The sequence below is a fragment of the Megascapheus bottae genome, unplaced genomic scaffold (assembly GCF_031878675.1).
Source record: "Megascapheus bottae isolate mThoBot1 unplaced genomic scaffold, mThoBot2.hap1 H_1, whole genome shotgun sequence".
Lineage (NCBI taxonomy): Eukaryota > Metazoa > Chordata > Mammalia > Rodentia > Geomyidae > Megascapheus > Megascapheus bottae.
This window is the reverse complement of record NW_028327858.1, coordinates 467,461-481,167: the sequence shown is the minus strand read 5'-3', so window position 1 is coordinate 481,167 and position 13,707 is coordinate 467,461.

The following is a 13,707-nucleotide window of genomic DNA, read 5'->3' as shown; positions in this document are numbered from 1 at the left end:
AAGAAAGAGAGAGGGAGTATACAGAATTTGATGCTCAGGGAAGCCTGAGAGAGCGAGCCTTCCTTCACTGTGCCCTGTAGAAATCAACAGCCTGGAACATGGAGAAGAGCCCTTCTACCAGTGCTCTGCTCCATCCCCAGCCTCTGCCTACAGTGACTTGGCCAGCACAGAAGGGGCTGTCATTGTCAGGTGGCTCTGAGGCCACCATGGAAGAGCCAGCAGCTGTCCCTGAGACCTCCTGGGTCATGGATTGGCTGGGCTTTGATTGATTGTCTTTAGTAACTTCAAGGGCTTCTCTGTCCCCACTTAGGACCATGCTGGATTTCTGGCAGCAAAGTCCTCATCGGAATTAGTGGACAGAATTCCCCTCATCTGTGCCTCACCTCGAACATGGAGGAAATCAAACTACAGGGTTCAAGGGTTCAATGAGATGGAATTAATTTAGACACTAACAATGATATGAAATTAGTTTAGAGCAGAAACTGGCACTTGATAGGTGCCAAGCGTATGTTTATTTCGATGGATTCTTTTCAGAAGTTGGAGGTCACAGATTGTGTAAAGGCGGGCAATGCTGGAGAATTGAATGTGGAGTGGGAGGGGAGACTGGAGGAGAAAATGATAGTAGCTGCAGTGAATGCAGGAAAGCTTTGGCCATGCATGGTGATAGCAAATGGCAGAGGTGGAGCAGCAAGTAAAATGGAGCCTAGATGAGAGTGAGAGGAAGAAATGTGCCTAGGACTGATACGAGTTAGACTACAGGTGGAGCTACTATGCCAAAGGCCAGAATCACAGTGTCTTTAACAAGTGACTTTGCTCTTAGGTAAGAGTCTGGGTAGCCAGGTGCCTGAGGCTCACATCTGTAATCATAGCTACTCAGGGAGGCTAAGATCTGAGGATCATGGTTCAAAGCCAGTCCAAGAGACTCTTATCTTCAATTACTGGTGAAACAAGCAAACAAACTAGAATCAGAGAGTGGCTCTGTGGCTCAAGTGTTAGAGAGTGCTAGCCTTGAGCAATAAAACTCAGGGACAACACTCCGGCCTTGAATTCAAGCCCCAGGACCTGCAAGGGGATCAGAGAATTGAGGGGAGGGGGGGGAAGGAAATGGAAGGGAAGGGAGGGGAATCAGGATAATTGGTGTTGGGCTGATAGGGAAGTTTTGTGGTGTTGAAGATCCAGCCTGGTATCGTGTAGCAGAATCAGATGTCTCACTTCTTGCTCTACCATTTTCAACATGTGGCTTCACCTTCCAGGTCTCCAGCTTTTCCTAAAGAAATGGCCTACAGGGTACATATACGACTTCTGTTCTTATCTCTTTGGCCAAGACATCTCTCCAGAGAGCTACAAAAGAGGCAGAGAAACCAGGTACTAGTAGTTCATGCCTGTAATCTGAATTGCTCAGGTGGCTGAGAGTTGAGGATTGCAGCTCAAAGCCAATTTGGACAGGAAAGGCTATGTGACTCATCTCCAATTAACCACCAGAAAACTGGAAGTGGCTCTGTGGTTCAAAATGGTAGAGCCCTAGTTTTGAGCAAAAGAGATCAGGGATAGTGTCTAGGCCCTGAGTTCAAGCCCTATGATTAACAACAAAAAAATAAGTTTAAAAGGCTGGGGATATACTTTGTATAGCTGGACTATCATGTGCCCAACTAAATCCTTGTGAGTCTTTACTAAAGAAAAACAGGGAAAAGAGAATATTAAGAGCAACCATTGCATCTTCTCCACATTAATGTATATTTGGGGCTCCAAATGAAATTCTAATGATCCAAAAAAAATCAAGATAATATAGTATTGTTTGTGACCAATATTCAAAAAGTCAGACTATAAAAAACTGGCAACTGGAACCTTCCTCCAATAACCCCAATGAAAATGAATTGTCCAATTCTCCAGGAAAAAAGTTTTGAAGACACGTAAATCAAGTAACAATTAAATAAACTCTCTTCTCCTGATTGATTCTATACCTTACCACTGAAATTTATGAAGCAGTTTAAGAAATTTTCTGGGAAGGGGTTGTTATAGGACAGAGCATGCCAAGGGTTTAAAGTTTGACAGAGAATGCCCACTTAAATTATTGTTAGATTCTGAGATAGGCTTTGAAGGTGAGGAAGGCATTTCTGGGCTACAGCCAAATGCAACTGCTGAGCAAGGTCTGGAAGCAAGCCTCCCGCCCCTTCTAGGTCCTCACTGTTCCTCCCTCTTCTGTTGTTTAATGCCTACAACATGTGTTTGCATTATGTTGAAGTGTTTCCTTTCACCCCAGCCCTTTCTGGAGGGAATGGAGAAACAAATAAACAGGATGCATCTCCTCTTGAACATAAAAACAAGACAATCTCTTTTGCCTTTCTCATCTCCTAATAGGGGTGCAATTTCTCAAATGAAACCAAAGCATGCTGCACTGGTAACAGTGGTGGGGGATGGGGGATTGTTGTTTTTGGTTTGGTTTGGTTTTTGTTTTTACTGATCCTGAAGCTTGAACTCAGGGCCTGGGCACTGTCCCTGAGCCACTTTGTTTTCAAGGCTAGCACTCTACAACTTGAGCCACAGCACCACTTGTGGTGCTTTCTCTCCCTCTCTCCCTCCCCCCCTCCTCTCTCTCTCTCTCTCTCTCTCTCTCTCTCTCTCTCTCTCTCTCATAGTTTATGGGAAAGCAAAGTCTTCTGCCTGGGCTGGCTTCAGACTTCGATCCCCAGATCTCAGCCTCCTGAGTAGCTAGGATTATAGGCATGAGCCAGTGGCACCCAGCTATGTTTTGGTTTTTGTTTGTGATCTTGCAGTTACCCGGTTTTGAGCTGAGAAGAAAATAGCAGAGAGAAAAGAAAACAGAAGAGAGAGATAAAGGCATTCTCCTATCCATTTGACCTTCTCTAGTGGTAGAATCCACTTTGACAGACTAATGAAACGTACAGACCAGATCCCTTTTCTGAATAGTTTTTTCTTTCTTTTTTTTTTAAACACATAAAGTAAAACAGAATTGCTCAGGAAAACAATTACCATAGACCTTTGGTGGCTGCAGGTATATGATTCCGTGGACATCTCCACTGGGGAAGGGAAAAGGGAGGGGAGAAAAAGGAGAAAAGGGGAAGGGAGAGGTGGGGAAGAGAAGGAGAAGAGGGAATAAGGGAGGAGGGAAGGAAGAAGGGAGGGAGGGAGGAAACTAGGAAAGGAGGAAGAGAGGTGTAGATGAGGGAAGGAGGAAGAGAGGAAAAAAAGGAGGAAGGGAAGGAAGCAGCCATCTCATCCCTGTCTTTGCCCCTGGCCAGCCTGTGCTAATAGAATTCAGAAGGTAATCCAGTCCTCAGACTGAATTCCTGGAGGAGCCTGGCCAGAGGCTGTTGGCAGCTGGCAGGAGGCCGGAGGTGGAGAGGGCTCTGATAAAGATCAAGTGCCCACAGGCTTCTCATCTCACCCCAGGCTGTCTCTTTAAGCTTGGCCTCAGCATAGGTTTACAGATTTTCCCCAAACTGGCTGTCCAGAGAGCCTCAGGAATGGACCCTAATCAGACCCATGTGTGGAAAATGCCTCTATCCTTGCTGCTTCATCCACACAGGGAGGAAACCAGAGCAGCCTCCTAGAGGAGGACCTTTCTTAGGGGAGCCAGATGAGCAGGTCCTGGCACTTGGGGATCTCAGCTCTCAGCTACAGAAGACCACAAGCAAGAAAAGAAAAGAAAAAAAAGGAAAGGAAAGGAAGGAAAGGAAAGAAAAGAAAAGAACAGGAAAGAAAAGGAAAGAAAAGAAACAAGATCTTTGCTTCTCTTCTCATCCTAGGCCCCCTACCTAGAACTCCCTGTCCTGGGGCAGAAACTGTGATCCTCAGATCTCAGCCTCCTGAGTAACTAGAATAGAGGCCTAAGCACCCAGCACGTGGCCTAATACCTATTCATCATTATTGAACTTAGCACTTGTAATTCACACCTGAACAGTAGATGTAGCATACATGTCTTCTGCAGGTCCAGACTATTCCTCCCATGCTTAGAAATAGCACATACTTCCACACTACGTATGTTGAGACCATTTGAAACAGAGAAATCCCAGAAAGGAAAAATGACAAGAAGATGGCACTAAACAGACTGCAAGAAGACACTTGCTTATGGAATGGGGTTAAGCTAGGGAGGCATAGCTGGAAACAGGGTGGTATGTGACTCAAATTTTTACTGCTGCTTAATTAATCATGTCCAAATGTAATTATTTGTCTTTTTACTTAAACAGTGATCCAGACGTTCACACAGTGAGAACAAAGGAGGATGTCCATAGGAGAGGGTCACAAGGGTTCAGTAGCTATGTGATGTGATCATATAAAATGGTGCTTATCAAAATGAACTCCAAAATGGAAACGAGAGGCTTTTTATTGTACTGCTCATACTTCTCCCCTACCCCACTTTGGTGTATTTCCTTTGGTCACTTTTAAAAAAAATTCTGCACCCTTAGTTTTGCATATACATGTATCTGATTTGGGGGAAAAGCAGTGGGACAAAGCAATGAACTCACTAGACATTAAGTTAGAAATGAACTATAGTAAGTTGGGAGGGAAGGAGACAGGAAGGGGGGAAACTCGAAGAAAATGAGGGAAGGGGCAAGAGTGTGTGAAAAGAAGCATACTCATTACTTGACCGCTCTGTACATCATTTCACAATAACATTAATGTTTTTTTTACTTTTCTTGCCATGTTCATAAATAAACCCTAAAATACTGTAAAAATTTATTTGGAAGTTACAGATATATTTTAGTGAGCAAGTAAGTTTACAAACAGAGTTCACATGCAATAAGGACTAACTTATATAGTCCCATTTACTTTTCCTAACAATTCTACATGACAGGTATTTTTGTTATTCCCGTTTCAAAGGTTGGGGGAAAAATAGGCCAAGTGGGGTTTATACAGCTGACAAATGTTCCTTCATATTTCTCCCATATCAACCATAAGATATTTCACTCGAAGAAAACTATCAGAGGCCACTATCCTACCTTGGCTAATCTTTTGTGTCTATTCATATATCTAAATGGGCTTGTTCAGCTCTTACCGTAGATTGGTATGTTCTGTCAATTTACTGGAGATGCTCCTGAGGAAAGGAACTATGTCCTTCTGTCCCCATTCCTGTAATAAACACCAAGCTTTCTGGGCAAAGACAAGGGTTCTCCCTGTTGCTTTTACTCAGGAGCATATATGTAATTCTTAAAGAAAAAAAATCATCCCACATCCTATCCTAGATTCAGCCACCAGCTCCCAAGGAACAAAGCCTGCAGCAAGTGTGAGAAGTCATAGGGAGGGCCTGATGGTTTATTCACCAGCTACAACAAATATTGGGCCTCTGTTGCTTCCTTTGAAGTGGGGATGCTGGATCTTACTGGTGCCATCTTGGCCACATGGCGGATGATAGGGAATTAAGTTTCACTAGTGCCATCTTGTCTTCATGGTGGAGGAAGGTAAAGTCCTCCCTCCCAGGTGAAGGGCATGCCTGAACTCCTAGAAGCAGGTGCAGGGACTTGGACAACAGTTTACTGGACTTATCAGTCCTGTGCCTTGAGAGACTCTTGAGTTTTCCTGTTACCCTGCTCCCAGACCTTTTTGGCCCAGACCAGCTCAGGAGCTGTTACTGCAGGTCTTGTGTTCCTATATCTCCTGTCTCTCCTCCAGTCACCATTAGCATCCCATTTCAGCTCTCTATTAGAGTTGATCTGACTTGTTGGTATTGTTTTTCTGCTCTTTCTTTCTTCTTCTGCTCTCATGGCTCAGTTTTCTGACAGTGTTCAGTGTATTTGAGGGGCTGCAGGTCTTTGAGACAGAAGTCCACCTGCAGATGCTGGCTCTCCAATAAAGACCCTCAATTTGACCTCTCAAAATGTGGCTTCTCTGTTTTCTCATGACTGAGATAATTTACAACACTTTTACCCCAAAACTAAGCTCTGCTCAGGTTCACTATGAAAACAGAGGAATTGTTTCAAGTCTGGCTATCCTCATTTGAGGAGATTACATATGCCATGGGGACACAAACTGAGGCACAGAATCATACACGGTACAGATGAGTGTGGGCTGGCCTGTGACAAATGGATGAGAATATCCATGAAGGTTGAGATGGGAACTTCTTTACAGACCCAGAGTTTTCCATTGTGATAGAGAGGAAAAGATGAGTCTAAGTACTCATCTGGAATGACAAACTCAATATGGCTAGAAGCTGGGCTATAAGTTCAACACTGAAGAGTCTGTGAGGGTGAAGGAGCCAGCAAGGCAGCTGGCTGAGATTTGGAGATTGGAGGTGCACAAGACAGTATTTAGCAGTCCCCCCTCCCCTGGCCCCAGTTAACACTGAGGGATCAAAAAGATTCACCCAGATTCCTCATTGACCATATTGGGGCCTCAGCTCCTTCCAGATCATGACATAAGAAGCCCATGAGGATACCCAATTTGATAGGCTTCTGTATTTATCCTCAGACTTAGAGCTGCCTTTACCTCCCAATCCATTTGTGACTTTCACCAGCCTGCTCCAGTACAGCCTCTGCCCTCTTTGTATATCCAGTAAAGACATTTTCATGAAGGCTAGTAATGACATTCATGACCCCACCCGAAGCACATTCTGTCAGTCTTCAAGTAACTGGACATTTCAAATAGAATGAGGTTATCGTGATGTCAGACTAGTCTGGCATGTTAGAGGCTGGATAAATAATGAATGAATGAATAAATGTCTTCTGTACTATAGTAGTCTCATTTTCCTCCTATTCTTTTGTCCGAGGTTTCCCAGTCTCCTTCATAGACTTTTCATTATCCAGCCATGGAGTCACTCCAGGCCTTCATTCAGGACTCTGTTCTCATCTGTCCAGATGCACCCCCCACTCCCCTGCCAGGTTATGATGAGGTTATATCCTGATAATTTTATCCTAAGTTGAAAATAGTATAAGCTGGAAGTACATATAATAAATCTAACCTACCGGACATTATAGTTTAGGCTGCTGAAAATGAACTCAGAACATTTTTTTTTTGTGCCAGTCCTGGGCTTGAGCTCAGGGCCTGAGCACTGTCCTTGGACTTTCTCAAGATTGAAGCTCTACCACTTGAGCCTCAGCACCACTTCCAGCTTTTTTCTATATATGTGGTACCGAGGAATCGAACCCCGGTCTTCATGCATGCTAGGCAAGCACTTTAACCACTAGGCCAAACTCCCAGCCCCAGAACATTTTTATTAGCCTATGTCTGAGCAAAATTATCTAATGTAAATCCTATTTTACAATATTTTGTTGAATAACTTAGATCATTTTGGAAGATACAGAGGGTAAAAAGAGAATAGTTCTACGAATATGTTTTCCCACCATTGGAAAGCAAAACTTAAGTTAAACCATCAAAAGGTGGGGACCATCTATATTCTTTTGCTTTGAGAAACCTTATTTGTTACCTATAATTAGCATCAGTGGCAGATTATACTGTCCCAAGGAGGGCTGGCTTACCCCATTCCACATGCTCTCCTTAGAATGTAACTGATACTCATTCACCAAAAGGCAGAGTCTAAATTTCCTCCCCTTGGATCTCGGTGACAGATTTTGACTTGGTTGGCCAAGGAAATATGATAGACATGACCTCTAACGTTAGGTCCTATAAAGAATCAGTTTCCACTTGAATCTCTTTCTTGAGATTCTCTTTTAGAACCAATTTACCCAACTGTGGGGAAACCCAGGCTTCAAGAAGAGGCCCCATGTGGGTGTTGTAGCCAGCAACTCCAGCTAACGATTCGGCCAACATCAACAGCGGAGAGTTCCAGCTCCTAGCCATCAAGTCTCCCAGCTGAGGCCTCAGACACTGTAGAACAGTCATCTGCTCTATATTCTGTCCAAATTCCCAGTGCATCCAAACCATAGGAGATAGCCATGGTTGCTTTTAAGTTTCTAAGTGCTGAGGTAATTTATCACTCAGGCTTAGACTACCCCTATGCTGTCTGTATGCTGGTATCTCCTACTTTTAAATTTCCAACCCAGTCTTCTCCTTTGATGTCTGGATCCATATATCCAATTGCCTGCTCATTTCTCCACTTGGAGAAACTGTGACCCCCATCACATCTAAAACTGAGCTCTGGTTTTTTCCAAGCCTTCCTTTCCTACCATTTTCTTTCTCTCTTTCTTTCTTTCTTTCTTTCTTTCTTTCTTTCTTTCTTTCTTTCTTTCTTTCTTTCTTTTGTAAATGGCCTCACCTTTCTATCTTTTTCTCAGTAAAGAGATTTAGGAATTTTCCCTAATCCTTCCCTTCCCTTTATTAACGGATTCAGTCTTCTCTCTTCAATATCTCTCACATTCTCCCTGTCATCCTTTTTCAATACACTCTCTCCTCACTTGCCTCTATACTCCACAAATTTCTTATCTCCCCAGGTCTGGTTTAATTCACTCTGATTTGTGAACCTTTTCTAGAACACACCTTCTTCTTCTTCTTCTTCTTCTTCTTCTTCTTCTTCTTCTTCTTCTTCTTCTTCTTCTTCTTCTTCTTCTCCTTCTCCTCCTTCTCCTTCTCCTTCTTTTTTACTTTTAATATCAAGGTTGAAATCTTCACTATGTGCAAGAAGGTCATGTAAGATCTAGCTCCTGCCTCACCTCTCAAAATCTGGCCCCTTCTCCTGGCACTATCTCAAGATGTCAGCTCTGCATTTTATTGCTCTGTGTCAGTTCTTTACCTGAGCCACACCCTTTACACAGAAGGGCCACCATAGCTGTGCTCTCCTTCCAGAAACATCTGTCCTCTATCCTGTTATTTTTGTTGGGCATGGGACTTGAACTCAGGGCCTGGGCACTTGCCCTGAGCACTTTATTGCTCAACGTTAGTGCTGTACCACTTTGAGCAACAGTGCCACTTTTGGTTAATTAGAGAAAAGTCTCATGGACTTTCTGTCCTGCACTGACTTTGTTTTTTTGTTTTTTTTTATTTTTTTAATATATTTTTTATTGTAATTAATAAAAGGGTTACATGATATTTGCCAGATAGAAGGCCTGCACCGACTTTGAACTGAGATTCTCAGATCTCAGCCTCCTGAGTGGCTAGGATTACAGGTTCGAGTCACAGTGCTCAGCTATCCTGTCTTTTATTTAGTACAATTTTATTCATTTTCTAGATTTTAACTCAGCCAAAGAATCCCCTCCTGCTACCTCTATCCCTCTGTATGGGCCTTTTTTTTTTTTTTTTTTTTTTTGCCTGTCCTGGGCTTGAGTTCAGGGTCTGAGCACTGTCCTTGGACTTTCTCAAGTCTAGAGCTCTACCACTTGAGCCTCAGCACCACTTCTGGCTTTTTTTCTATGTATGTGGTGCCGAGGAATTGAATCTGGGTCTTCACGCATGCTAGGCAAGCACTCTACCACTAGTCCAAACTCCCGGCCCCTGTGAGGACTTTTGTTGTACACTGTCATAATCCAGCCAGCTTTTATTTGTAGTTCATCTCTGTCTATAATTCCACATCAACTTTGAGAGTAGCTGATCAATGTCAGACAAAACTAAAAGATTTGGGATGACATGACCATGACAAGCTTCATATCTGCAAGGTTTTCAGCACCACAAAAAAAGCATTCTGAAGATTTCTTTTTGGTGGTGTGGGGGGGTGATTGTAGAGCAGGCAATTGAACAGAAAGCTCTTTTGTGGTACATGAGGAAGAGGAGGGAAGGCAGACACGTCTCAGTTTTGTGAGCCATCTATATAGATATACCAACATATATATATATATATATATAAATATATTTCTCTATATAGATTGATATAGACAGAGACAGATATATAGATCTATCTATAGATGTAGATATCTGGAGGGAGGATATGTACTTATAGTCTTTTTTGGCCTCTAAAGAATAGAGAGCCTATGACTGGCTGGGGCAAAGCATATGATAATGTATTTGCTCATTACAGAGCAAATAAAATGACTTGTGAGCCTGGGACTGCTGGTGACATGACACAACAAGATGTTACTAAGTGGCTTTAAGTTTTAACCAGATAAAAGATAGGGAACACAGCTTCTCAACAACATCATCCCTGATTCTTTGTGCGAGCAACTGTATTATGGGTCATTGAACAAAACACCTACCCTCTGCCAACTAGATCCCTGTATCTGCCCCATCCTCAGGGTGACAAACATTTTCAGATACTACCAAATGCTTTCAGAGGAGTAAATTTGTCCCGGAGCGAAAACCTCTGGAATAAGCTGATTGATCGAAATTTTCTATTCGTTTCAGCCAAAAGTATCGTAACTGATAATAGCACCCTCCTGAACTTTGTTTACCCAAACCAAACTTCCTATTTTCTTAACCTTTGTATGCCTACACCTGCCTCTGGCCCCAGACCTGCTCACATACCCACTCATACATGTACATATACCCACCAATTCCACTCAATTCTACCCTTCTTATCTCTGCATTACACATATCACACATTACCAACCCAGCTCCACCCTCTGCTTTAAGCAGGTCTGGCTACTTGCCATGGGAGTTGGTGACAATGCCTCTAGTTTTGTGCTCCTGCTTAAACTGTGTTAGTCAGTTACTATACAAAATACTATACATAATCCACTTTAAAAGACGAAATGTTTAGTTGGCTTCAGAGGATGGTCTGTTGGTTGTACTGCTTTTGGGCTGGGATGAGAGAGAGCAAGCACATTATGACAGAGTGTGTGTATGGAACAAAGCTGCTCACTTCACAGGCTGATAGAAAAGCTCTAAAAATGCTGACAGCTGTAGTTTTAGCCCAGCCTGACTTCAGTGACACAAGGTTCGAAAAGTTTTCAGTAGACTTTTCTTCTTGTCCTCTCTGCCCCTCTACTCTCCATTCAAAGAACTCAACAATACCTTTTCAGGTCCAAATGACTACAGGAATATAAAACCATTCAGGACAGCAAGACATATACCTCTGGACACCATTATGACAGGAAACAGGCATATGCAGGAGCATTAACTGGCCTGAAGCCATGCCTCAATACGTGTATCTTCAGCCCAAACTCTTAAGCTTTTCCTTAAGAACTTATCCTCAGCTTGGCACTGGTGGTTCACGCCTGTAATCCTAGCTACACAGGAGGCTGCAATCTGAGGTCTGAGGATCACAGGTCAAAACCAGCCAGGACAGGAAAGTCTATGAGACTTACTTTCAACTAATCAGCAAAAAAGCTGAAAGTGGAGTTGTGGCTCAAGTGGTAGAGTGCCAGCCCTGGATGAAAAAAAAAACAAAAACCTAAGAGGCAGAGCCTAGACCCTGAGTTTAAGCCTTCAATTCCCAACACCACACACACACACACACACACACACACTCAAACATCCTCTATCCAGGTTCATTCTCCATCCTAGCTAACTACTTTCCCACTCATAGTTCATACTCACTGTGTGCCAGGAGCCATAAGACCTACTGGATACTAGAACTTATCCTTCAAAAGCATACAGTTTAGCTAAGAGATAGTTCCATAAGCCAGAAAGAAGCTCTACCCATGTTTCAGGTCTCTAGTCTCCTAAGAAAATACTGTGTTTTCATACCCAAAGAAGCTTTCCCACTCAGGTATTCAAGATGAAGGCAACCTGCAAGGTTTACTCGTGGAGGGAGTCCAAAGAACAGTATCTGCTGATGTGATTAGATTCCGTGCCAGTAACTGGGTGCACTTGGGAGAAGTGGGAAGGCCTCAGCTTGACTGTGTTAAGTCAGACTTGTCTTCCCCTCTGGACTTTTCTCCAACTGGTCTGAATTAGTGAGGTCTAACTGTTTCTATTTAAAGAAAAAGGCAACAAGATCTTAAGGGTTGTGCCTCTAAAATTCTTGCCAAAAGACACACAGACACATGGACACACACACACACACACACACACACACACACACACACACACACACATATACATACACATATTGCCACCACCAGCAGCAGCAGCTCCATCATTCACCCACTCTGCCCCTTAGGATATAGACACACAGTGACATATCCTGTCAGGCAGTAAAGAAAAAATAAATACAAATTGGGCATCCATTTAAACAGTATGATGCCACAGGGCTTCATGAACTCAGCGGGTGGGGTGGGGAGACAGGGGTTTGGGGAAGAAATGTTTCCAAGTATAAAAGCAAAGGTCTGGCCTGAAGATTTTGGATTTCCTCTTTGGTTCTTTCAAAGAATGAATCTCTGGTTCTCTTTGGCTCAGGGACCAGCACTTGTGGGGTGTGGCCTTGAGTTCCCTCTTTCTCTGCACAGTAACTCCATTGTTTAGAAATTGCAGCCAATTTATGGAAAGAGGTGGAATGTTTATGTAACTGACTCTGCTTTAGACAAGACGTTTGAAAGGAAGGAGGGGGGCGAAAAATGATGAGTGGAAGGAAGCCAGTCCAAACAGGGTTTTTCTTCCTTTCTGGACACAGATGTTGGGAAAAAAAAAAAAAAACAGAGGCAAGAGAAGGAGGGAGGGAGAGAAGAAAGTCACGGACAGAGAAGCAATGCCAAAGTGCAAGCTGGCCTGAGACAGCCAGAGTCTGTCTTTATAGCCAGGGGCAGAGAGCCTTGGAGCAGAACCTCCATTTTTGGAAGCTGTCGTTTTAATGAAATAGGTCAACCCCACCAGGATAGCTCCGGTGTGGGGTCTGGAACTCATTACCCTAACATGGGTGGGGTGAGGCCAGCCGTGGGGGAGTGGTTCCCCTGGTGAGTGCCGAGAGGGTGGGGGCCGGGGATGAGGGCCTGTCTTTACTGCTTTCCCCAAAGCCAGGCCTCAGGCAGCTGGAGCTGCCAGGAGAGCCAGACCACAGATGGAGAATGTGCTTCATTAAGCAAGAGTCCGCTCTGCAGCCTGGAAAAAAGCAGCACTGCTCTGAGGGGAAGTAGCTGGGAGAAATCTCTCCCTTCCACCCAGCCCAACTGGGGGCTCATTAGGAAAACATACCTCACACCTCTACTTTCCCTGGAACCTCAGAAACTGTGGACAAAGGTGTAGTGAGGAGCAGGCACAGTGGATGTCCTCCAGCTTACAGGATTCCTGCCCTGCCCGTGGGGGTCCTGCCTCCCCCCTCATCTGAAGGAGAAGCAGCATTTTACCCTTCAGGAATGCTAGTTTGATGAGGGAGCACTGACCCTAGTCTTAGGCTACCTCTTTCCCACTCGTGTCCCAGTCTGACAGGAGAGGGAAGCTAATGGTTGTAAAGGCAACCATTATGAAACTCTTCAAGCAGGCATGAGACCAGGCCCCAGCGAGTCTCCTGCAAAGGGAAGATGTCACACACAGTGGATTGGAGCTGGGGTTGGGTCCCAGGGTTTAGGGACTCAGCATGGATGTGGCTGGCCTAGAAAATCAGCCCATTTGTGTGGCTGTGCCTTACACATTCCTCACTGTTAGAGGCAGGACCTAGGAGCACATGTCTTCAAGATAAATCATCTGACAACTCAGTCTTCCCCCAAAGGATTCCCAGCTAGCCACTGGAACTGCTGGGTCAGGCCGCAGTGACATCTCTGTCAGCACATCCTAGCAACCAGACACTGTCAGATAGCCATGTAATTTGTCATCCAAATGGGGACACTTTGGAGAGGGAAAGGAGTATTATCTTTTTTTTTTGAAACAGCATATTTTTATTTTTATTTTATTTTAGTGTGTAGAGGGGTTACAGTTATATTCACCAGATAGAAGGTACATTACTTCTCACACATCCATACCCCTTCTCATGTTTTTGTTCCCATTTCTCTCCCCTCACCCACTCCCCAAGGGGTATTATCTCATATGCATGTGTGTGTGTGTGTGTGTGTG